The sequence below is a fragment of the Enhydra lutris genome, unplaced genomic scaffold (assembly GCF_002288905.1).
Source record: "Enhydra lutris kenyoni isolate GAN:26980312 unplaced genomic scaffold, ASM228890v2 scaffoldscaffold21, whole genome shotgun sequence".
In the NCBI taxonomy this organism is placed as follows: domain Eukaryota; kingdom Metazoa; phylum Chordata; class Mammalia; order Carnivora; family Mustelidae; genus Enhydra; species Enhydra lutris.
In genome coordinates this window covers 59770524-59795969 of record NW_019154105.1, presented here as the reverse complement: position 1 = coordinate 59795969, position 25446 = coordinate 59770524, and the positions used below count along the sequence as shown (strand labels likewise).

The window sequence follows — 25446 nt, the reverse complement described above, 5'->3', positions numbered from 1 at the left end:
GGCTGTCCGCGGGCGCCCTCGCGAGGCCGGGCTGCGGCGGAAGTGGCGGCGACAAAGCCGAGCCAGCCGCGGCGTCTGGGCCAAAGGTCAGTATCGGAGCTGGGGGTGGTCCGGCCTGTGAGCCAAGCGACTCTCCTGGCCGGGGGCCGAGGGGGCGCGGGTGCAGAGCTGGCCGGGTGCCTGGTGGCATTTAGGCCTGACGCTCTTGCTCCTGTTTCACCGAGCAGTCGCGATCCGCAGGCATAATGCGAACCGTAGGTGGAACTGCTTATCTAAACTCTCCTACCCTTCTGCGCTCTCAGCCTGTGACCCGCTCCCATTCTCTTCAAGCAGGGAGCTCCAGGGGCCTCCTGTCTCTCTTCCCCTCTCTCCGTCCTGTTTTCCCGTGGGCATCCCCCTCTTACTCTCCGAGGGTGCCTCTGGTCCATCCCTCCAGCATCTTCCCGCCGGTGAAGACAAACACACAAGCTTTTAGTTTTGAGGGTTTGCTATGGATTACTTTAATAGTAGTAACAGGAAACGCTTATAAAGCTCGCATTCTGTGCCCGGCATGGCGCTAAGCGCTTCCTATATGCATTAATTCGTTCAGTCTTTAGAACAACATTGAGCTACGTCTTAGTAAATACTGTCCTCAGTTTGCAAAATCAGGAAACTGCGACATTAAGTAAAATGCCCAAGGTTATACAGACAACAGGCAAATCGGGTGATTCTGGACTGAGTTTTTTTTGTTTTTGTTTTGTTTGTTTTGTTTTTAAATTACTGTTGTAGGTGGTCAAAGTAGAATAAATATTTTTCCCAATTATTTAATGGAATGTAAAGTTTATTGGAAAATACTTTTCTTGGTGAAGTGGATATTTTACTTTTACAAATTCATATGTGTGTGGTTGAATATGTCTCGTTTCTGGAAAGCTGAGCATCACTTCTGTTTTTTCTTTTTTTTAGCTTTTATTCTTATTTCTAATTTTTACATCTGTATGCCCTGAAAAACCGTATTCGTATAAACAAGTACTATATCTGGGAATGGACTTTTATTGTAGCAATGCCATTCAGTTCTTGGTATCAAAAAATTAGATTTGATGACTTACGAGTTCACTGTTCAACCTTCCTTCAAAGCAAAAGAATTGAAAACCACATGACTTGCCAAAGGATTTGTTTATCTAGTCCTTGTTCACGTTTTCAGTTTCTGGGAAATAAACCAAATAGACTTTATTAAAATATCAAACGACTGTAAATGAGACTTTTTTTTTTTTTTTTTCAGTGAGATGTACCTTGTTTAACCTGATATATTCCAAAGTTTGGGGAAAATCTAGACATTGTTCATTTTCATAAATGGTTTCAGATAAAATGCTTTTTTAAATTTTGTTTTGTTATCCTATACTTCAGTTTTGTTTTGGTCAAAACTTTGCAGCTAATGATACAGCTCATTCAGGTTGAAACTTTGTCAAGCATGGAAAGTGTGTCATATACCCTAATTAACAGAGCCTGTTTTCAACATAAAACTAGCCAAATCGGATTCACTTTCTGTGAGAAACAGTTTGGCTTCATTGTTTCAGTTCAAATAAAGTGTCATGCTTTTTGAGAATCTTTATGAAGACTGCAGAGAGAAAAAGTCATGGAATGAATCTTAAAAGATTACTAGAAGCAATGAAAATTAAAATAGTGTAAGACATAATTGTTTTATCCATTTTTAAAATTAGAGAAAATAAGATGCAAATGTGATGTTTCCCTTAATTATCAACAATGCAATACAATATGGTTCTAAATATGTGTTATTTACTAAGTGTATAGTATGATAAGAGCCATGGCATTTGGTATATATAGGTGCATGTATCAAATTTATTCAGCTTTTAGGGAATAACTAAGAATCACCCATAAACATTCAGCAAAACTCCATAAATTTAATTAGGCATAGTGATCTAGGTTTTAAAAATATAATGAAACAATAAGGCATTTGCTGGCAAAAATAAATTGGTTCGGTGGGTAGTGGCTTCTCCCTCTCCCTCTGCCCCTTCACCCTACTGTGTGTTCTCTCTCTCTTTCTCTCAAATAAATAAATAAAATCTTAATTTTTTTGTTTTGTTTTGTGAGTAACATATAGAAAATCCTAAATATTTTCTAAAAGGTAATAAGGTGAGAACTGATTATAATCTAAATAGATGATTCACAATCAATTTTATAAAATGTGTGTTAACTGTTTTACTCAACAATACACATTGAATCTAAAAGAAATAACTGTACCCATGGGTTCAAGTTACACTGGGTATACACATACTAGATACAGTGTAACTTGAACAATTTTGCAGCCTTGTCAACTAGTTACATTGAAAGAATGAGGGTCGCTAATCCTCATTGCTTTGGCTCTTCAAAGGTACTTTTCTTTACTCTTGAAGACAGGTCCTAGAGATGAGTATTGTGAATACCTGGAGGGGAAATGGCATATATTTAAATCTTTTTTTTTTTTTAATCTGTTTTAAGCAGTCATCATTTCTTACCATGACCTCTTTGCTTTGATATCTCTTGTGACAATATAATTGTCTATATAATTTTTGACAATAGTGAGAGTGTGAGGTCTTAAAAAAAAATGCCATTGTTCCCCTACCCCACTGTGTCGGAATTTGGAATATTCTGATAAGGATCAATTGCTTTTCTCAAAGAACATGATTGAGATTTTGTTTCCTAAGTCTGATGCTAAGATGATGGTTAAGAAATTTTATGAGTACTTTGGGAATGAGGGGAATGATATAATATATTGCTAAATCTATGTTATTTATTATGGCAGCAACTTATTGGTAGCCATTTATATCCTTGGACACCATACTCCTGCCAGGTGTCTGGGCTGTTGGGTCCATAATCAAAGGAGCGAGACTGATAACAAAGCGAACGTGAAGCAAAGCTTTATTTCACGCCAAGCATCGAGAATCAAACCGACCTTCAAACCGACCTGTTGGGGCCGTGTCTTACAAAGAGGAGACCTCTCTCTGCCTTACAGACTAGCTTTTAAGGGCAAAGGCTATGTGGTTGGGCCTGGCCATGCACAGGTAGCCAATGAGATTGTAACACACAGAGAAAGCTACACAGTCATGCTAGGTCACACATAAGTGACCAATTGAATTACAATTTACCCTGTAGTAGATATTTGAACTAGCCTATCACCTTGGTCAGAATTGGTGCCCAGAGGGAGGGGCCCATACTCCTTGGTAGCTAGGGAGACAGTATGGGCCCCCACTGATTGGATACCTCTACCTGGCCTGACCTGCCCTTGTATTTGGGCTTTGTTACCTGGGACTGGTTTCTAGGACAGTTTTTAAGTAAGTCCCTTGGGGGGAAGGGGGCAGGGACAGTTTAAGTTCTACTGTATAAACAACAAAATCGCTGTTTAACCGGTTGGAATCACTCTGGCTAAATAGGCCCTTACAGGGCCCTGTGATTTCCCCCTCTTCTACAGACCAGCCTGCCTGACCGCTAACCTCTACCCCATCCTCTAAACTTTGTCTCTGAGGGTTAATCCAGTGAAGGTCAGTGGTTTATGACTATCTCCTAACCCCCAACGAAGCCCATTGGCTTATTGGGCAGGATTGGTTTCTTTCCCTCTCCTCCCCAGGGCTTCCCCACTCCAAATCAGACCCTAGGCCTTGCCTTTCATAATCAAAAGACTGACCAACATTTCCTAAATGACCCTCCATCAACACTGATCCCAGTTGAAACCTCGAAAGTTCATGTTTTCAATGACAATAGAACACGTTTTTAGGTGGGGTTCAAACTCCCACTAAGTTCTTGTGACAGTTTTTGTAAGGTTGTGTGGGAGAGGACAAGTATTATTTGCCTTTCCATAGCAAACTCCAAGCTCACAGCTATCCCTCTATTTCTGCTGCAGTATAAAATCACCAGTACAGGTGGAGATAATAGTTGGGCAGAGCGTTATCAAATGTGAACGTGAAAGGGGGATTGCTTTTTATCTTGAAGGAGCTTGAAAGAATTGCCTTCTTGCTCTGGGGTCAGAACATGGAGGTGGGGTGGTGCAGGGGGATGATAAACTAGAGAGGGGGATGGGTGGTTCCTGGGCAACATTTGGCAGACACTGGAAACCTCATTCCTTGCCATTCTAGGAGTGCTCAAGAATAGGGGTGATTTGGAAATGGGGGCTGTGTGAGCATATGTTACCTGGAAGAGCTGCAGAATTTAAGAAGGCAGCTGAGACCTAGCTGGTAGGAGAATAGATGATGGAACTGGGACAACAAGATAGTGGGAATGGCTACAGAGAATCAGGCTTGGGCTACATAAGCCCCTGGGATATTGGGGCAGGAAATCCAGAGGAGGAGAGAAGTCAGGAGGGGTGGGGGAGGAGTAGGGGAGGGGTGGGAGGCAGGGAATGGACACTTTCTGGTGAAGTGGGACATATCTGTCACCTTAGTTATTCATACTTGATGCGATAGGAGAGTCCTGTGGGGGTAATCAGGAACATTAGCAGTGGCTCTCAAACTTCAGCATGCCTCATAAATCTGGAGGACTGGTCAACACACAGTGCCAACCCATGCCCAGAGTCTAATCTGATAGGTCTGGGTCAGGACCCGAGATTCACTTTTCAGCAAACGCTGAGGGATCACCATCTGAGAAATACCAGACTAGACAAACCACGGACCTAATCCTGTTTACCTGTCTTTATAAATATTAATTGGAACATAGCCACACCTGTTGGGTTTGCTTGGTTTCAATTGTCTGGCTGCTTTGGCTGCAAGGCTACAGCTGAGATGGAGACTGGTTGGCAAAGGTAAGATGAGTTACCATATGGCAATCTGTAGGAAAAGTTTGCCAATCCCTGGGCTGGAAGGAGGCAGCAAAAGGTGTGGTTGTGAGACCTTCCAGTTGGGAAGTCTGTATTGAAGAAGTGCCATTCACTAGATAACAAGTTATTTCTCTGAACAGAGCAAATAATGCTTATTTCACAGGGTAGCCAAGTCATATAAATGACGGTGGTTTATAATATGCGTCCCAGATGAAGTAAATCATTAAGAATGGTTGGAGTTGTGGGACGCCTCTGGGCTCAGTTGGTTAAGCATCTCTCTTTTGTAAAGATACTTATTCATGAGAGAGAACACACACAAGCTTGGGGAGCTGCAGGCTCCCTTCTGAGCAGGGAATGTGACCTGGGGCTCAATTCCAGGAATCTGGGGTCATGACTTAAGCCAAAGGCAGGCGCTTAACCAACTGAGCCACCCAAGAGCCCCTAGGCCTCTGACTCTTGATTTTGGCTCAGGTCATGATCTCAGGGTTGTGAGATCAAGCCTGGCATCTGAGATTTTCTCCTCTGCCTCCCTGCCACCCCCCCCGCCAATAGAATGGGTGCAATTTGGACAGAGAGAAAGGGGGAAGCTCTGCATGTTGAGCAGAGGTCAGGGTATAAAGTAAAAGGTCAGAGTGCCATAAATGAGAATATAATCAAGGTAGAAAACCAGGTCTTTAGTATGGTACTGGGTATATACTATATGCATAATAGATGTTAATTTATTATGGGATTTTTATTTCATTTCTGTTAGAAATATCCTGTGATGTAGCCCATCAGTTAACATTAAACTGTCCATTAAGATACATGCAGATTTGCTACTTAGTGAAAAAATCGCTCTTAGCCTTGGGGGAAGGAGATGGTGGGTATACCAAGATAGAATTTTAAAATACGAATTTTCTCATCTATGTTTGGGGAACTCTGATGGCCATTTATCTTTCCCTTAAATGAGTCTTTTTATCATATTTTTGTTCCATGCTTTCTGGTGTGAACACTTTTTTTTTTTTTTTCATAAGAAGATACTCCTTTAACGCAGATGACATCACTTTTTTCATATTTCTCAGCTTTTAAGATTTAAACTGGTAATGATAGTGATCAGATTAACAAAACTAAGATTTATTATGAAGTTAAGGAGCCAGTATCTATTAATGTTTCTGAATTGCTGGCTATTTTGACAACTGGGGTGACATTATAGCAGATGGCTTAAATAAAAGATATTCTATATGTGCTTATAAAGACGGAAAGGAGCTTTACAGTAATAAGCATTAGTCTTCACGATGGTTGTCTTTATTTTATTTATTTTTGCGAGGGGGGGGGTTGCAGGGTGGAGGGGCAGAGGGAGAAGCAGATTCCCTGCTGAGCAGGGAGCCTAATGTGGGATTATGATGTGGGACTCGATCCCAGGACTCTTGGGATCATGACATGAGCCCAAGGCAGATTAACCAACTGAGCCACCCAGGCACCTGATTGTTTTTATCTTAAAAATAGCTTTAGTGTATATATATGTTTCTTGAATATTCTAGATGATAGATGGTGCCCTGAAAACAAAAAGTCACACCTCCTGGAAGGAAATTAGGGAAAGTAGAAATGAAAGGAAGATCCATGGAAATTATGTGATATTATCTGAATATCTTAAATCCAATTCAGGTCTAGGTGGAATCTAGGTAGAAATTCTAGGTGGAAATTCTGAGGAGGAGAAAATAGTGATTATAAGCAAGAAATTGCATACTTAAGTAATAAGAGTATTTGACCTTAGAGTAAGGAATATTTTCAGAGGGGAGATGGCTGACAGGCATCTGTGAAAGGAAGGGATCCAAAGTGTCTAGAATTGGCATTGTCTATGGAGAGGATATGTTTGGTATGTAGGGGCAGAAGAATTATCCCTTCTTCCCTGCTAGGTTATTTGGCTGGTCAAACAACTAAATGGATATGAGACAGATTTAACAGGAGAAAAACAAATGTCATTCTGTACATACAGGAACCCTATAAACATATGAGACCCGAAGGGGGCAGCCAGGTAACAACTGAGGAAAGTGGTAGAGGTCTGGGGATATGAAGGGAAGGAAGGCTATTCATGGAAAGGCAAGAGATGTTTGGAAAACAAAGCTTGCCCTGCTCTGCAGGTACCATTCTTAGGAAAGAAAGGATCTCTTAACCCCTTTCTTCAGCTGCCACTAAGGTGCTCAGCTGTTCAAAGGAAGGTGAGGCCATGTTGGGGTGAGGTCCTCCTTCACCAGTGACTAGCATGGTGCCTGGCAGTGCTCATCCAGCTACCTGCAGTCTGGCCTCCCCCTGGAGCTCACCTGCATCCACTCTGCTGGATGATGAGGTGACAGTCACAGAAGATAAGATCAATGCCAACTGTAAAGCAGTGGGTGTAAAGGCTTGTTTGCAGTGACCTTGGCCAATGTCAGCACAGCTGCAGTGTAGGCACTAGTAGACCTGCCCCATCAGCTGGCACTGCCCTAGCAGGAGCTCCTGCCCCTTTCAACCCTGCTGTCCCATCTGAGGAGAAGAAATGGAAGTAAGGAAAGAAGAATCTGAGGAGCCTGATGATGACGGGGACTTCAGTCTTTTTGACTAAACCTCTTTTGTAACATGTCCAATAAAAAGCGGAACTTTTTCAAAAAAAGTGTCTTCTGGTAATAGTTCTCTTTGTGTTACAGGCTCCCTTTCCTGTGTAAGCTTAGGCAGCTAAGGAGGAGGCAAAGAGCTTTTCCTGAATCTGCTGGGTCTTGACTACCTTTAGTTCAAAATAATCCTCATGCCAAAGTGGCATATTTTGGAAACACTTGTTCTGAACCCCTTCAGCTATTAGGTGGAAGCCATTAAGTTTAATTAGATGATCTTAATTGTTCCTCTTGTGACTCTGTGATCATTAGGTAACATTGGGGGCATATTTGGCTTCACATTTGGATTTTACTAGGAGGGGGGATGATGGTGCCTGGGTGGCTCGGTTGGTTGAGCGTCTGCCTTGGAATCAAATCATGGAATCAAATCATGATTCCAGAGTCCTGGGATTGAGTCCCACACTGGGCTCTCTGCTCAGCAGGGAGCCTGCTTCCCCCTTTCCCTTTGCCTGCTGCTCCCCCTTCTTCTGCTATCTCTCTGTCAAATAAAGAAATAAAATCTTAAAAAAAAAAAATGGGGCGCCTGGGTGGCTCAGTGGGTTAAGCCGCTGCCTTCGGCTCAGGTCATGATCCCAGGTCCTGGGTTCAAACCCCACGTCGGGCTCTCTGCTCAGCAGGGAGCCTGCTTCCTCCTCTCTCTCTGCCTGCCTCTCTGCCTACTTGTGATTTCTCTCTGTCAAATAAATAAATAAAATCTTTAAAAAAAAAAAAAAAAGAGGGGGGGAGTTTACTATCAGAAGAAAAGATGCTGTTCAACACCTGGAGAGAGTCAAAGTAATCTCTCCACTGGGTGGAAATACCTCTCCCCATGAATGATTTTAATTTTTTTAGTCTAATTCCAGTCCCCGGAGTTATTTTAATGTACAAAGCTCTAAGAGTTTGGTTAATTGTGAAACTACCTGGATTCAGATCCATTCTTCATGTCCTGATATTCACCTTCGGGCCTTGCAAGACTGAAGGGTGGGCCCACGCTATAGTGAACCAATTGAGCCATTGCCATGGGAAGCAGTGTGGGTGGCCAGCTAGGCTATCTCAGGTCACATCCAATTTTATTGACCAGTTTTATTGGCTTTAAATTCAAGTGGCACTGATTACACTGATGACTCATGTTCTTTGTAGACAATGAGGAAAATAAAGAGGTTTATAGACAACCGTTAACAATCTAGGGTTAATCCCTTGATCTGAGCTGCACAAATTAGAAGTTGTGACGTTTGAAGGTAACTGGTGTCCCTCTCTGGTCGTCACGCTGTAAACACATGTCTGGAGTAGTCAACCACTAGATCCTGTCCCACACGGACAGAGTCAGTCTGTGAGAGGGGAAAAAAAAAAAAAAATCTGTGAACCCGTCGAGTGAAGCACAGATGAGAGATCGGCGGTGAAGGCTCTGCCCGCATTCCCCATATTCCTGCAACCCAGTTACTTGTCCTAGTCATCTTTGATTATGTGAGACAAATTGCAAAAATCATCCTAACTGTTGAAAGTCCTATTGTTTAATATGGAATGTGCTTTGTTATGTTTATGGGAGGGAACTAAGATGGGAAGGGATGCTGAAAAGTGGTGTCAGGTGTGCAGGAGCCTAATGAACACCAACGTTCATCAGTGTTTACCCCTTTGTAAACCACCTCGACCTCAACACTTCCTCCTAATCGATGCGGGTGTGCATCACAGTGTCAATACAAATGTGATATTCTTCGAGGCAGATGAATTGTTCTTTCCATATTAGTGCCTCAGTTATTCAGAGAGGCCATGGGTTGGGTGGGGACAGCTCTTAAAATGCAGGAACTTTCTCACTACAAAGATTTGACTTGAGAAGGATTTCTTTCTTTTTTTCTTTCTTTCTTTTTTTTTAAAGATTTTATTAATTTATTTATTAGAGAGAGCCGGAGAGGATGCACACAAGCAGGGGGAGTGGCAGGCAGAGGGAGAAGCAGAACTGGATCCCAGGGCCCTGGGATCATGATCTTTCTAATTTGTTTATTAGAGAGAGTGAGAGAGCATGCACACAAGCAGGGGGAGTGGCAAGCAGAGGGTGAAGCAGAACTGGATCCCAGGACCCTGGGATCATGACTTGAGCCAAAGGCAGATGCTTAACTGTCTTAGCCACCCAGGTGTCCCTAGAGAATGATTTCCATGGAGTTGAACCATATGCCTCAAGAGATATCAAAGTTAGTTAGAGAAAGATAAGACAAATGCTCACTTCTTCAAAGAAAACAATAAAATAGTCATCAGTAATTATTTTTGGCAATGAATACTAAAGCAATGGTTGTGCTTTTCTGGATTTAAGTTAGGAAGTTATTCAAATGTTTTGCACACTCTTTCTGTGAAAAGGGGTGAGATCATAATTAATAGGTGAGATTCAGGTAACCATTTAAAAAAATGATAATAAAAGCCTGAGTAGTTGGGGCACCTTGGTGGCTCAGTTGGTTGAGTGTCGCTGACTTGATTGCAGCTCAGGTCTTGATCTCAGGGTCATGGGATCCAGCCCTATATCGGGCTCTGTGCTGGACATGCAGTCTGCTTAAGATTGTCTCCCTCTCCCTCTGTGCCTCCCCAACCCCATTTCTCAAAGGAAAAAAAAAAAAAAAAAGCCTGACTAGCTGTCAAGATTCTTTTAGCTTGAATGTAAACTTGAATTTCCACTATTTTAGGTGATCAGAAATACATACTTTGATGTGGTAAATATGTTGAACAAATTACAGTCATGGTTAAACAGTGAGTTTTGCAATAAAGAAAATATCTGTGTTGTTCCCCAAATCTAGACATTTCAACAAGGAAGGAAGAGAGAAGAAAGTGCATTTTTATTTATATATTCACATTTTCTGTTAATAGGCAACTGAAGGGATGTTCTCCACTATCTTGTTGGTCTCATGTACATTTGCCTAATACAGGAAGCCCCGTGGGCATGGGCCCCATTCTCAAGGAGCCAGAGTGCTCACTGTTAAGACAAAACATGCTTGGCAAGTACAAACAATACCTACTTTTTAAGCTTCAATTTAAATTATAATATATATTTGAAGTAAAATAAATGCAGTCAAATCATGTAAAAAATGAGGACAACATGGAAAAAAAAATGAACGTGTACATATATGGAAGGGTGCTGGGGTAAGGTGAGTTCAGAGGTGAAGCAAGCACTCTGTAGGAAGGCAGCCTTGAACCTGGTTTTAAAAGAAATGATAGTGGGTGGGCAGGGGGTGTGGAAGGCATGAGTAAGTAAGTTAGTAAGCTTAATTTTCAAGGTTAGACATAGGAAAAATATAGTCCTACAAATATGGGCATGTTCACTCCTGAAGTGAGCATATTTCTTAATTTTGATTAACATAAACCAGTACATAGCTCTTTGACTAATGAATGTAGAAGAACAGATTAAAGTCTAAAGCAAGGGCAGATTTATACCAATTTCCTAGACTAAATGTGTATTCTATAAAATAGATTATATGAGTGAAGAAGCTTGTTTTTATGGGCATGACTATGAAGGGGTAGAGCCTAGGGGCTTTGGAGCAACAACTGGGTATGCATTTTTAGCTTTGCTGGTTTCTAGCAGTCTGACTGGGCAAATTGTTCCACATCTCTCTGTGCTGTTTTCTTATTTGTTTAATGCAAAGAATAATAGAGCAACCATATGGTTTAGGAGAAGATATGATTGATAACATTCATTCATTTCACAAGTATGTTTTGGGCTCCTACTACATGTCAGGAAATGTTCTTTTTTTTTTTTTTTAAAGATCTTATTTATTGATTTGAGAGAGAGAGAAAGAAAGCACAAAGGGGTAGTGAGTGGGAGAAGTAGACTCCCTGCTGAGCAGAGAGCCCAATGTGGGACTTCATCCCAGGACCCTTCGATCATGACCTGAGCCAAAGGCAGAAGCTTAACTGACTGAGCCACCCAGGTGCCCTCTCAGGAAATGTTCTAGATGTTGGAGGGAAAGCAGGTAAGCCAGACAGATAAGCCTTTGTCATAACAGTGCTTCTGTCCCAGTGGAATTAGCTGGTCATCAAATAAATGCAAAAATAACATTTCAGACAGAGATAAGTGCCCTACAGAAGATTAAGTAGAGCCATATGATTGAGGGTGAGGGACTAGCAGCTTTCAGGTTAGGGATGGTCTTTCTCAAATCTGAAGGTCCTAGGGAAGCCAGCCATGAGAAAATGAAGAGAAGCAGCCCTGGCAGGGAGAGCAGCTAGTGCGAAGGTCCTGGGGCAGGATTCAGCTTTATTATGTTTGAGGAGCAGAAATAAGGTTTGCAGCTGGAGGATATTGGGCAAGGGGTAAAGAGGTAGCAGATGGAATCAGACCATGTAGGGCTTTGATATCAAGGATAGGAGATGTGTTTTGTCTTAAGTGCAAGGAAAAGCCCCTGGAGAATTTTAAACTGGTGAATGACATGATTTTGTAACGGATGTCAAGTGCTCACCACTGGTCCTGGCACAGGATGCACATTTAGTAGAAGTTAACTGCTGTTAGCACTTCATTTAATCCTCACACCAGCCCAGTGTGATGGTTACCACGAAAGGAAATCACTCCAAATCTGATCCGGGGCAGAACTTTGTGGGCTGATGTGATTTTTAGCCCCTTTGGGAAGCCTCTAGCCTTCCTGATAAAGTGCTGGTGTTTTTTTCTGATGGAGTTTAATGTGATTTAGAGTCCTTCTGGGAAGTTAGATTGACTCCATTCTGCTAACTCTTGTTCTTTAGATACATGCAATAACTTTTAACCAGATATTCAAAGGTACAATTCTCTTTTAAGCCTGATGCTATTCTAGTAATCTGTAAACCACACATTCATCTTTTAAACCTCCAGTCAAGTAATGTTTATTAAATCACATTTGTTTTCCTCCTCAAAGAAAACCTTTGAACTAGTGTTCTTGAAGTATTTTCCCTTGGCGACAATTTGAAATAAAATGTGGATAAATGTTCACACTCAATTTACCTGAGAAGTGGGTTTGAAGGTATCATCAATACCACCATTCTACAGACAAGGAATCTGAGGCTTATAAATGTCACATGAGTTGATCAGTGCCACAGGTTGTCACCCCAAAGCCTGTGCAGGTAGGCATTCCACTGTTCCCTCCCAGGAAGACCAAACTTAACCCAGTGTTCTAAGAAGCAGCAAAGTGAATCTGAATCCAAAGGAAAGCATGATCCCCAGTTACCATAGTCTGTCTGTCTCCCTCCCTTCCTCCCTCTTCCTTCTTCCCTCCCCTTCCTTCCTTTCTTTCCTTCTTCCTTTCCTTCTTCCTTCCTTCCTTCCTTTTTCTTTCTAAAGATTGTATTTACTTTAGAGAGAGAGAGAGAAAGAGTGAGAGAGGATGAGCAGGGGGAGGGGCAGAGGGAGAGGGAGAAAGAATCTCAAGCAGACTCTGCACAGAGTGCGGGAGTCCCATGTGGGGCTTGATCTCATGACCCCAGGATCATGACCTGAGCTGAAACCAAGAGTTGCTTGCTCAACTGACTAAGCCACCAGGTTCCCCTTACTCCTTTTTCTTTTATAGAAATCCCATTATTATCTGTTTAGGTTTATATTGATTTTCAAAGACGAATATTCATTGTGACCTCCTCTCCCCCAGTGGGAGAGTCATATAGAGAGTATATACATACATACATATATATATATATGTAGTTCATCTCCACTCTCACTCTGCTTTTTCATTTTTAAGGGTTCTAATTTGTTCCTTCATCCATGGAACCCAGTCTTGACTTGGATGGACCTTTTCTCCAATTTGATTCATGAAACCTATTCCTCTGGTCTGGAAGGTCACTCACTTGGATTTTCAGCCTGTGGAACCCAGAGCTTTCATTCATTAGTGTTCTGTGCACAATGCCAGTCGCACAACCCGGTTGTGTGGGTCTGCCAAAATGAAGTAAATTACACATTAGCCCTTGTGAGAAGAAACCTGAATGAGATCACTGAAGGGTGCTAAAACACTCTGGGTTATTTTGACCGACTGGGGGATGGGGTGGTCCCTACTTCTAACTGCCCAGTATTATTTTCTTCGACCAAATCGGTTCCATAGGTATATTGGAGCCAGTTCAGACAATAAGCTTGTGTTAAATTTTCAGGAAATTTGTGAAGTAGTTGATGCCAAGTTGGTAGCTTGAAATTGGCCACAATGGGAATATTTATACCACAGACATTGAAAAATGCCACGAATGAGGGTTCCCCCCAACAAAGCCAGTTTTTAAATACTTACCAGTACATCACTCAAGTGCCCCTCAGGTTCACCCATGTTTTCTGCCCAGTTACAGGCCAAGGAGAGGGCATAAAAAGACAGCGAGTGGGACAGTTGCCAGGACAGGTTTTTGGCTGGCATTCATTTTCCTGCCTGCATTTTCCCCCATCACATACTCTGCCAAGAGTTCTGGAGTCAATGGACCCTGCATTCCAAATAGCAAATGAGGGTCACTATCATCCCCCACCCCCCATCCTGAGCCCAAGGTTGAATCCCGGCTCATCACTACTTGTTCTGTGACTTGAGCTAGTCAGTTATCCACATCTCTAGGCATGTCTCCTCATTGCTGTCATGAAGAGAATACCGCCAACCCCATGGTTTGTGTGTGTTTGTTTGGTGTTGGTGGGGGTGGCTTGTGAAGGGCCCCCTTAAACGGCCTTGCTTAGAACATGGTGCATTGTAAGCTTTCAATAAATGATAGCTCTGATTGAAATTCTAAGGGAAGCTCTAATTGAAATTCACTGCATATTCACAGACACTCTGAGGAAAGTGCTAGTGCCCGGAGGCCCCACATCTCTGGTGACGTCTGAGGCTCTGGGACCAGCCTGTCTTGCACTATTTCTCCCACAAGGTGGCGGTCTCTGTCTGAGCTCATTGTGGCTGGGAGCCCAGGCACGCCTGTGATTCCCTCAGAGTCCAAGCCACACCAGCTGCGTTCTTTCTCCCTTTCATGCAGCTCTGGTCTCCATACCTTCAGTGCTCTGAGCTTAACATTTCCAGCTACAAAGAAGTGGGGAGAAAGAAGCCTTTATTGAAATATGTTGATCTGGCCTGAGTGGCTTTTCCTTGCTATGCAGGAGTATTGTAAAATCCTTTTACTTCCTGCAAGGATATTTTTAACAGGTAGGAAGCTGAAGTCTTGGAGGGTGTTTCTGTTGTTCTGTCTGTCTTGGTTCCTTTTTTCTCATTCTCCAGTTGTGAAAGCAACATGATAGAATACAATCCACGTGGGGCAGCAGTCAGACTGACCTAGACGTGACCTATGATTTTGCTACTGACAGAATGAACTGGGGCTGCTCCTTTGAATTTCTAGCTCCCAGCTTCCTAATCCATAAAATGGCAGCATCTCCCTCTCACTCTCTCTCATCTACTCCTCTATCTTGAGTTAGTCCTGTACTTCACAACCTGGCCACACATTAGATTCACCTAGGGAGCTTTTCAAAAATTGTCAATTCCTTGGCTCCACTCAGAGGACTGATTCAGTTGGACTAGGTTTCAAACACAGCATCAGTTTGTCTGAGAAGCTCCCTGGGTGGTTCTGCGAGTTGTGAAGGTTAAGAACTGCTGAGATCCTCTTATTAAGCCTCTCTAAGCCTCAGTTGGCTCATAGGCTCATAACCTGAAAATCCCTGGACCTCAACAGCTCATAGAAATACAACATGATTCCCTTTGCTAACAGTCCTCCTACCTGCAGTCCTCCTGCTCAGATGAGCAGGCAGTGCCGTCTCTTCCCCTGTCCACCCCTTGTCTTCAGGGGCCTTTCATGAGATGCCCAAGAATCCCCACTGGGGTTCTGCTGGGGGAGAAGAACAATAATGCAGGAAACAAAGGCAGAAGAGAAATTACTAAATTTCCCTACACCTATAGCTCATTGACAAGTCCTTGAAACAGGCAGAGTGACCTTCTTCTAGGGACTCAGCTAATATTTTGCTAAGGGCAACAGGTAATTTTAGCCCAATCCCCAGAATCCTGTAAGTCTACTTTAACATATAAAAATTGCTTTGGAAAGATGCCCTTCAACAGACTAATGGATAAGGAAGATGTGGCCCATATACACTATGGAGTATTATTCCTCCATCAGAAAGGATGAATACCCAACTTTTGTATCAACATGGACGGGACTGGAAGAGATTACGCTGAGTGAAATAAGTCAAGCAGAGAGAGTCAATTATCATATGGTTTCACTTACTTGTGGAGCATAACAAATAACACGGAGGACATGGGGAGATGGAGAGGAGAAGGGAGTTGAGGGAAATTGGAAGGGGAGATGAACCATGAGAGACTATGGACTCTGAAAAACAATCTGAAGGTTTTGAAGGGGTGGGGGGTGGGAGGTTGGGGGAGCCAGGTGGTGGGTATTGTGGAGGGCATGTATTGCACGGAGCATTGGGTGTGGTGCATAAACAATTAATTCTGTTACACTGAAAAGAAATAGATTAAAAAAAAGGAAAAAAAAAGAAAAAATTGCTTTGGAAATTTCCTTTATCTCTATCCCCCAAGATACATGTTGGCCATCATCCTCCAAGCATGACCAAGCATCTGAAGGGTCTCATAATTAGGGTTTTATTAGACAGTAATAAATGACCTTTCCCAACAATAAGTAGCCCCCTCAAGTTCCTGGAAACCTTGCTTCCAAAATTCCTTACAGACTTAGGCTACCCTAACCCCCTTCCAACTTGAAAGCATATAATGGGCCACTCCTCATGACCCCAGTGCAGCTCTTTCTGCCCACCAGTCCTGTCTCTGTTTTTCCTTTTTTTTTTTTTTTTAATTTTTATTAACATACATTATTAGCCCCAGGGGTACAGGTTTGTGAATCACCAGGTTTACACACTGTCTCTGTTCTCTAATAAAACTACCTTTTTGCATCAAAGACGTCTCAAGAATTCTTTCTTGTCCATTGGCTTTGAACCCTAATGTCTTTTCCTATATCAAACAATACCTGGCAACCTTGTCCCCATGCTGAAGCTGGGCTGTCCCTGTGGTGAGCAGAAATGGTCCCTCAGAACAATGCATGATGGTCCTTCTCTTGGTTTACCTTTGACTAGGAATACTCTGATTGGCTTGGGTTGCAGGTCCATGGCCCATCAGATGTCAGCTCTTCCACTTCACCACAGAGCAACCATATTTCCTAAGTCACGGCCTGGTACCCGGAGAGCAGTGTTGGGAGTTACAGCATCCACTCATGACTCAGAACCAGCAGTGCTCCAACAACATGTGCTTGGGGTGCTCATCCATACTCCTCCTTCTTGATGAATTTCCTCTTGGAGATCCTTCTTTTTCTTCCCATTATCTGGCCTCATATGTGTCCACCCTTGTCCATCGGATGTGTTCTAATACATGTAATTAGTAGGTAAACACCAAGCCCTCTTCTCCCAGAAGGCTTCTTGGCCCACTATGTAGATTCTTACAGATTTAAAAATGTTAAAAAAATAAATAAATAAAGAATCAAAATTTTAAAAAATATATGAGAGAAGATCCATTATCACTCCACTTATCAGCCTTTCTCTTCTAAACACAGTCTTTTCCCAAGCACCCTCTCCACTAAAACAGCCCCTTTTCCCAAAATCTGTGGGTATGAATGAACTTACTCTGCATATGTGTAACCCAGAGGGATTTCTGAAATGGGGATTTCCAAGACAAAGGACCACTTGCCCCAAAAGTAGGATCAAGTTTTTCACGTGAGAAACCACACAAAATGCTCGAGATGGTAGTTTCTTTATTATCAACCAATTTTAGAATTCAGTCTCTTCTGGGCAACCTGGTCCACATAAATGGGGTTGATATGAATGGCAACCTCGCAGGGCGGTTGAGAAAAATAAACAAGACATGGAATGAGCAACTTGTAATGTCTTATTATTATGTCTGTTACTAATTAGTTATTCTAATCAGCATCTAATCAGAGTTGCCCCTCCGGACAGCGAGTACCCCACGACTGAGTCATCTTCTCTCCTCTTACACACACACATACACACCACCCCCCCACCCCTGTGCAGTTGTCAGTATAGTGGTCCTGACCTCTAACCAACACAGGATCACCATTGGGAGGAATCACATTAGCTAGAGTGATGGGGCTCTTCACTGAAAGGCAGGCTGTGGGCCCTGTGTTATTTACTCTCTCTCCCTCTTGCTCTGGAAAATGATTGCTTATATTGAGCTAAAATCTGGTGGACAGAAAAAGACGGTTCGAATTTTGTTGTTTATGATCCCACCTCCAGGCTTCAGACGAGGAAGACTCCATCACCAGCAGGGTGGGCTGCGCCGCTGGTGTGTGGAACAGCACAGTGGGTGGGGAGATCTGCAGAGGCTGGCGTGCTCTCCAGGTGAAACGATACTGGATGCCCTGAGAGAGAAAGATCCTGAGAAAGGGATGCCAGAGAGGCATGGCTGGAGAGGGATAGGGTGAGGAGAAAAGGGAGGAGTTGAGGAAAGAGACCGAGATGTGGAAGCTGTCTCAAATTATTCTTCGATCTTTGTGGAGTAGGATTTGGGTTTGCTGGTGGGTGCGTTTCTAGATGCTTCAGTGTCTGTTAGGGGAGAACGGGGGCCCAAATGGTCCAGGTGCATTTGAATTGTGTCTGTTTCCCTGAAGCTCTCATGCATTGGTTGTGTATTCTCGGTGCAAAGAGCATTCAGAACAGTAGCACCTTGGCCATCGTCGTCCAAACCCACTGTTCTACCTTCCTTCCTGGCCCAGATTGCCTCTTCTCATGCTTCAAGGGTTGTTCCAGACCAGAGGTGTGGAGGAAGCCAGAGGAGGAGGGAGACCATGGGCCATCTCCTTGGCCCAGTGTGGAAGCTTTTGCAAGGCACAAGGGTAATACAGGTATCTCGAGATGTATGTCAGAGGCCTCAGGCTCAAGATCTTTCCTGCAATCACTTCCATGTTCAATATTTGCTCATCAGCTCTCTCCCCTGTGCCTCAGTTTCCTCCTCAAGGACAGTGTCCCCAGTACCCCTCTTTGCACTTTATGTGATCTACAAGGGGCAGCCAGGGGTTCGGGATGGGGTGGCAGCAGTGTGGATGCTAAAGGGTTGGGGTTCCTGGCCACCCTACTCTTTCATCAGAGTCACTATGCTGTGGACTGGGTAGGCTGGGTTTCCTTAAAATCCCCTAGGACCACTAAATTTCTTTCTTTCTTTTTTTTTAAACTTCTAATTTTTCTTTAATTATTTTTTGTGAGTTCTATGCCCGACGTGGGGCTTGAACTCACAATCCCGAGATCCAGAGTCACTGCTGTACCAACTGAGCCAGCCAGGTGCCCCTAGAAATGGACACTTCGGAAAAAAGTTATTTTATTTATTTTTAGTAATCTCTATATCCAATGTGGGGCTTGAACTCATGACCCTGAGTTCAAGACTCAAATGCTCTACTGACTGAGGCAGCCAGATGCCTGTACCATTGAATTTCTGCTACTACTGAAAAAAAATCTAGAATCCAACAACCTTTAGCAATATTTTGTCATCATGTTAATGGTACATGCCCCACTAGGGGATTGCATTGTTGATTTTACATGTTAGAGGGCTGAACGATTTTTTTTTTTTGAAATACACTTGACCTATAACCTTACATGAATTTCAGGTGACAACATAATGATTGGATATCATATATATGACAAAATGATCACCACAATAAATCTAGTTACCATCCATCACCACAGTAGTTACAATTTTTCTTTCTTGTGATGAGAGCTTTTTAAGATCTATTTTCTCAGCAGTTTTCAAATCTATAGTATAGTATCAACTATAGTCACTATGCTGTACATTATATCCCCTGGACTTATTTATTTTATAACTATTTTCTCCCATCCTTCATACTCTGCTTCTAGTAACCACCAGTATAATCTCTGTATCTATGGGTTTAGTGTTTTTAGATACCACATGTAAATATTCATTCTTTGTCTGACTTATTTCACTTAGCATACTGTCTTGAAGATTCATCCATATTATCACAATTGGCAGGATTTTGTTCTTTTTCATGATGAATAATATTCTATTTTACATACAGACCACATTTTCTCTATTCCTTCAGCCATCAGTGGACACTTGGGTTGTTTCCATGTCTTGGCTCTTATAAGTAGTAATGTAATGAATGTGAGGGGGCAAATATTTTGTTGAAATAGGGTTTTGATTCCTAAATGCCCAGAAGTAGAATTGCTGGATAATATTGTAGTTCTATATTTAATTTTTTCATTTCTTTTTTTATTGAGGTATACTTAACATACAGTGTTATATGAGTTTCAGTTGTACAATATAATGATTCAATAATTCAATATGTTACTTAGTGCTTATCATGATAAGTGTACTCTTACTATTTTTAATTTTTTGAGGAAGCCTTCATGCTTTTTCCACAGTGGCTGTACCACTTTACATTCCCACCAACAGTGCATAAGGGTTCCTTTTCTACACATCCTCACCAACACTTATTGTTTCTGGTGTTTTCGATTTAGTCATTTTGACATGTGTGAGGTGATATCTCATCATGATTTTGGGTGAACATTTTTAACTTTCATAACTACCATATTTATTTTAATATCTGTAAGGAAAACTACAGCTAGCACATCAAACGTATAATTTCACTGATCTGCTTCCTAGGATGAGGGTCAATACAGTCAAGTAAATGGACTTATTTAAAGGAAGAGAATAAGAAAATAATAATAAAGATGGCATAGGAATATGGTAGTCATGACTGGCATTTGGAGAAATGGGCAGAATGGCATCTGCAGGTCCTCGTGGCTCTAACAGTCTGGCATTCTTACCCCACCCTGTCTTTTCTCCTGTTTCCTCTGCTTCCCCAGGAGAGAAGGCATTACAATGTGTATTTCCAGATTCAAAATGGCACAGGGCCTGTGCACACTGGGTCTTCTCAGTCTTCCCCAGCAAAGAGCTCTGTTTTGTCAGAGGCCAGCTCTGTTTTTCCCATCTCTGATCTCTGATGAGGTACATGGAATGGCAGGAAAGCAGACCAAACTGAAAGCAAGAAAAATAGGCAGGGCTCTGCAGAGATTGTGAAGCTGACCTTCAGCTGGGATTAGCCAAGGGGCTCTCTGCTCCATTGGCAGAATACCTCATGTGTTCATGTTTGAAAAAGCAAATCTGCAGAATTAGCAGCCAATAAATTATTACTGTGGCAGACTGGTGATTCTGTGTTGCTCCTTTGTAACCATCAGGGCTCACTTATTTTTATTTACTTCTTGGCATGAAATCATTTCCTATGTTCTATTTTTAACTCACTCTTAATGGCAGCATGCATGTCTATTTTCCTTGTTCTCGATTCTGAATGATTCATCCATAATTGTCTGTTGTCTAATGTTAGGCATGCATTGGTTTTCCATAGCTGATGGAGTGTGGCATGCCATGGTGGACAGACCTTGGGTGTTGGGACAGACTGACCTGGATTTATACCTGCCTTAGCCACCTGTGATCTGTGAATTGGTGCTTCTTACTTCAGTAAGACTGAACATCATTTTCTTTGACTACTCAACAAGAATTATGTTTCTCTCACAAGATTTTTGTGAAGATTTAAGAGGTACCATCTCTGTATGTATGACCCTGGGCTGAGTTTGTTGAGCTTTAGATGCTAAATAAATATCAGTTCTTTTATCGTTTTTCACAACCTCGACAAGTCTTTGTACTAGACGCTACAGACAAGGCAAAGATGAATATAACCTGGGTCAGGATGGGACATAGGTTTTATTTCATGTGCCAGCCCTCATGGAATGTGCAGCTTCAGGGAACACCTCGGGAGATGGCTTTAGGGGTCAGCAAGGAAGAGGAGCGCCACTGATTACCCTATCCTCAGGTGTGGGAATGGACAGTGGGGGACGAGCCCATCCCACGTTTGCCATCACAGACACAAACCATGCTTTGGGGAAGTCAAAGTTAAGGGACTGTGAAATTCCTGGAGAAGGAATGAAGAGCTATTGAACACAATAGTTGGTAAGTATTAGGTGCTTTTTCACGTGTTATGTGTAGAATCCTGTCTTCAGACTGGAGACAACTGAGTTATTATGCTCATTCTGTAAATGAGGAAATTGATGCTCAGACAGGCTAAGTAGATTTCTCAAGTTCTCACAAGGTAGGAAGTGGTGGAAATGAGACTTGAACCCAGAACTCTGATTCCGAAGGCCTTTTATTTTCAGTTACTAATTTGTTAAACTGGGGTGTTCAAATAAAGTCCTTAAAAAAAACAAAACAAAACTGAGGGTCGCCTGGGTGGCTCAGTGGGTTAAGCTTCTGCCTTCGGCTCAGGTCATGGTCTCAGGGTCCTGGGATTGAGCCCCACATCAGGCTTTCTGCTCAGCAGGGAGCCTGTCTCTCTCTCTCTCTGTCTGTTTCTCTCTCTGCCTGCCTCTCTGCCTACTTGTGATCTTTCTCTGTCAAATAAATAAATAAAATCTTAAAAAAAAACTGAGGTAAAATTAAGAACTTCAAGGTTTGTCAAAGTGCACTAATTTTAAGTGTTCAGCTTGTGGACTTTTTAAATATACCTGGGTAATTTGAATACACCTGTATAACTATCAGTGAGATTAAGATACAGAACTTTGTCACCATTCTAGAAAGTTCCCTCGTGTGCTTTCTCAGTCAGTAACCTCTTCACCTAGAGATAACCACTGTTCTGACACTTAGCCTCAATGATTAATTTTCACTGTTCTTTAACTTCACAAGAATGGCATTTTATAGTAATTTTGCTTTTGAGACTTCCTTCTTTGTTCATCATAATGTCTGTGAGATTTATCATGTCATATTAGTACTTTGTCTTTTTTATCCATTGTTATGAATACATCACAATTTATTTATCTAATCTCTTCTTGGGGGACATTTGGATTGTTTGATGTTTTTCCTTATTGTGAGTAAAGCTGCTGTCAACATTCTTGTAGTATCTTTGGGTGAATATATACTCTTATTCTTTTCAGTCTATACTTGCTAGTGGAATTACTAGACCACAGGTTTGGTGACTATTTAACTTCAGTAGATATGGCCTATGGCCAGGCTAGGGCTGGTCCAGAGGTACTTGTGAGGCCACACTCCAAAGAGCAAGTGAGAAAGCCGACAACTAGAAACTGATCTTAGGGTGTAGAGTCAGGGAGTCTTTCAGAGACTCTGTCTTTTGTTATAATAAGATTATTATTATTATTATTAATAGTAATAAAGAGGAAGGTCTCCTATCATTTCTGGACCAGATGAAGCTCAGCTAAGGGTGTGAGAGCACCAGTGGGGCCTCCCTCAGCCACAGGCCAAAACATGGCCCTTTGGCAACTTTGCAGTCTCTGCAAAGGTGGTCATAACTTTCGTGTAGCCCCTTCAACATGGAAACCAGAGGCTGCAGCACAGTCTCTGAAGGACTCCCTGACTCTACACCCTAAGATCAGTTTCTAGTTGTTGGCTTTCTCACTTGCTCTTTGGAGTGTGGCCTCACAAGCACTTCTGGACTAGCCCTAGCCTGGCCATAGCAGCAGACTTCTTGGCTCCCTGGTGGGCAGAGCCACACCTTCTCCAAAGATGTCTGGATCCCTCCCAAGGCTGGTTCTTCCATGGGTACTCATCTGAAGCCATAGGGTGCCTTACAGAGTCTCTTTGTATCTTACGGTTCCTCTAGCACAGTTAATGGTTCTTTGTACTCAACTTTCTTTGTGTGGGTTACTGTGTATTTTCTATCTCCTGATTGGACCCAGATTGTCATTGGGGGGGGGGGGATCCCAGGAAGAATACAAGAGAGTGGAGAAGGAAAAAAGCCAACATAGAACGTGTCAATGAGTGGCTCACTACTGTGAGCATTTGGGGCTCATTTGCACTTGTGTCCCCCGAAAGTCTGGGTACAACACCCTTCAGCATCACTCCAGCAAGAGGGAAGGAGGCTGACTATTTATGGTATGTATCTACCAGTTTTCATCCCACATTGCTCTATGGGGAACTTCATGTCCTGGCACTTCTGTCCTGCCTTGCATGCCTGGACTGTCCAGAGCGTACTTCTGTAGCCAGAAAAGCCCTTGGGTAGAGAGAAGCAATTCCTTGATGGTAAGATATCTGTGTGCTCGCACTGAAGCTGTGGGTGACTGCTAGGGTGGACCCCGGAAACGTGAGTGGGCACTGACGTATTGACTAGTGACATGTTGCAGTATGTTGGCTGACAAAAGGAAATTGGTCAGCTGGATGCTAACCAATGGTGCAGACTGCTTTGAGGGTGAATTTTCTGGAAAAGCCAGTTGTAGAGGATCAAACATTTTTCTGACTGGTATAATTTAATTGTACGGTCAGTGTTTGTTATAGATAATTGGGTTTTTCTTTGACCTTGACAATCTCACTGACTTGCTGTCTGCACTGGAAGCACCATTTTCTAACTGTTTCAAATAAGCCAAACCTGGCTCCCACTGCCACGCTTGGGAGGTGCTGAGGGCTGTGGTAACCAACCAGCAAAAAGGCAGCGGTGTTTGTATTTTCCGTTTTGCCCTTTACGAGAGCATTTCAGCTGAAGCGAAAGGCTTTTTTCTTCACCCTGGGTTTTTAATAGAAATCTCGGTGGCATGAAGCTGTTTTAGTTCTGAGCGCCAGCTTGTAAAGTTCAGTGGTGACAAAGCTCTGTTCTGGCACAGAACGCGGTGGGTACCACGGCAGAGATGCTAATTCACAGGAGGACCGGAACAAAAATCTAAGCAGGAGACAAGTTTATTACAAAGGGTCATGGACAGTGCTTGTCTGTGGGTCATGTGGGCGGAAGGTCATTTCTATGCTAAAAATTTTAAATCATTCACATTTTGCAATTAAGTCAACCAATGTATATGGTTTCCCAACTGGCAGTGTATTTTTTTTTTTTTTCTTCTGTATTTAAGATGCTCGGTGAAGAAAGAATGAGGAAGCTTACAGTGTCCTGAAATGGAAACATCTCTGAGACATATCAGTGACAAAAACAATATACAGAACAGTGTTGAGTAGCTACCTACTGTATGAGAAAGAAGGGAAAAAGATTATATAGCCACCTATGTTTATATTTACATAAAAAATATAATAAAAGCATCTGAAGTATGGGCAAAGAAGGCAGAAACAGGGGTGACATTTTTCAACATATCATTTTTATATTGTTTTGATTTTAAAATCATATTAATGTATTTCCTGTTCAAGAAAAGAAGTAATGTCCTGTGAAGAACATAATCATTGGAAAACAGGCCCCTGTTCTTTGATCACTTCTACAACCTTTGAAGGTCGCTTCAGATGGGAAAATGGATTCCATAAAATTTAAATTCAAATGCACGTAGTGAATCCTTTGCAAACATTTAGGGCATGAGTGGAAATTTTTTACATCCACACTCATGGAAATTTTTTACATCTATGCTGCTATTTACCTTCTCGCCAGCAGGGGGAAGTGTTTTTCTGTTTTTCTTTGTGCCTTCGCCTACCTCCCCAACTTCAGAGGCAAAACCAACCAAGAATTCTAATTCAAATCTATGCACAAAATGCACCACATTTCCTAGATTCATGGTGTTACTCTCTCATCCCGAAAACCTTTTGGGGACTTGGAGCTTCCAGTAGGCTGCTAATGATTATTCAAAAGCGGCTGATTATTGGGCTTGCTGGTGTAAAGTCTTTTCTTCCCCATTCTTTGCTCCCTTGTCATTCCACTGGGCCCCTATACATCACTTTCCATAATCAGATCATAGGAGAAACCCTTAAATTATGAAAATTCACAGCACGTGCTCTCTCTCTGTCTCTCTCTTTCTCTCTCTTTGTTTTACTTTGCAGATGAGACCCAGGATTTGGGAGGCAAAACAAACAAACAAATATGAAGAGGGCAGATTTTGGACCTCCATGAATGATGCCAAAGTTAAGAAAAGCTAAAAGAGGTAGAGAAGGTATCTCTGGGGAGTGTTCTTCTCTTGCCTGGCTGGCCTTGTACCTGATGGAACTCTGGACATCTTCACAACAGGAGCCATTTTGCAAAGGACGAGATGATAGCTCTGAGAGGATGAGCAACTCACCCAAGTTTATGTTGCTGCAAAATGATAGAATTGGAAGTAGATGCCAGACTGCATCCAAGGAGGAGACACTGAAGTGTTTTTTCCCTACACCATGCTAAATAAACTAAGGCAGCGCC

General features: G+C 42.4%; 1 long non-coding RNA gene across 1 annotated transcript; it reads left to right on the top strand.

The window, feature by feature from the left end:
• The first annotated feature begins 36 nt into the window (after positions 1-36).
• LOC111149103 lies at positions 37-25446 on the top strand. The gene is made up of 2 exons (XR_002640745.1): positions 37-86; positions 25095-25446. It is a non-coding gene; the product is annotated as an uncharacterized LOC111149103 (long non-coding RNA).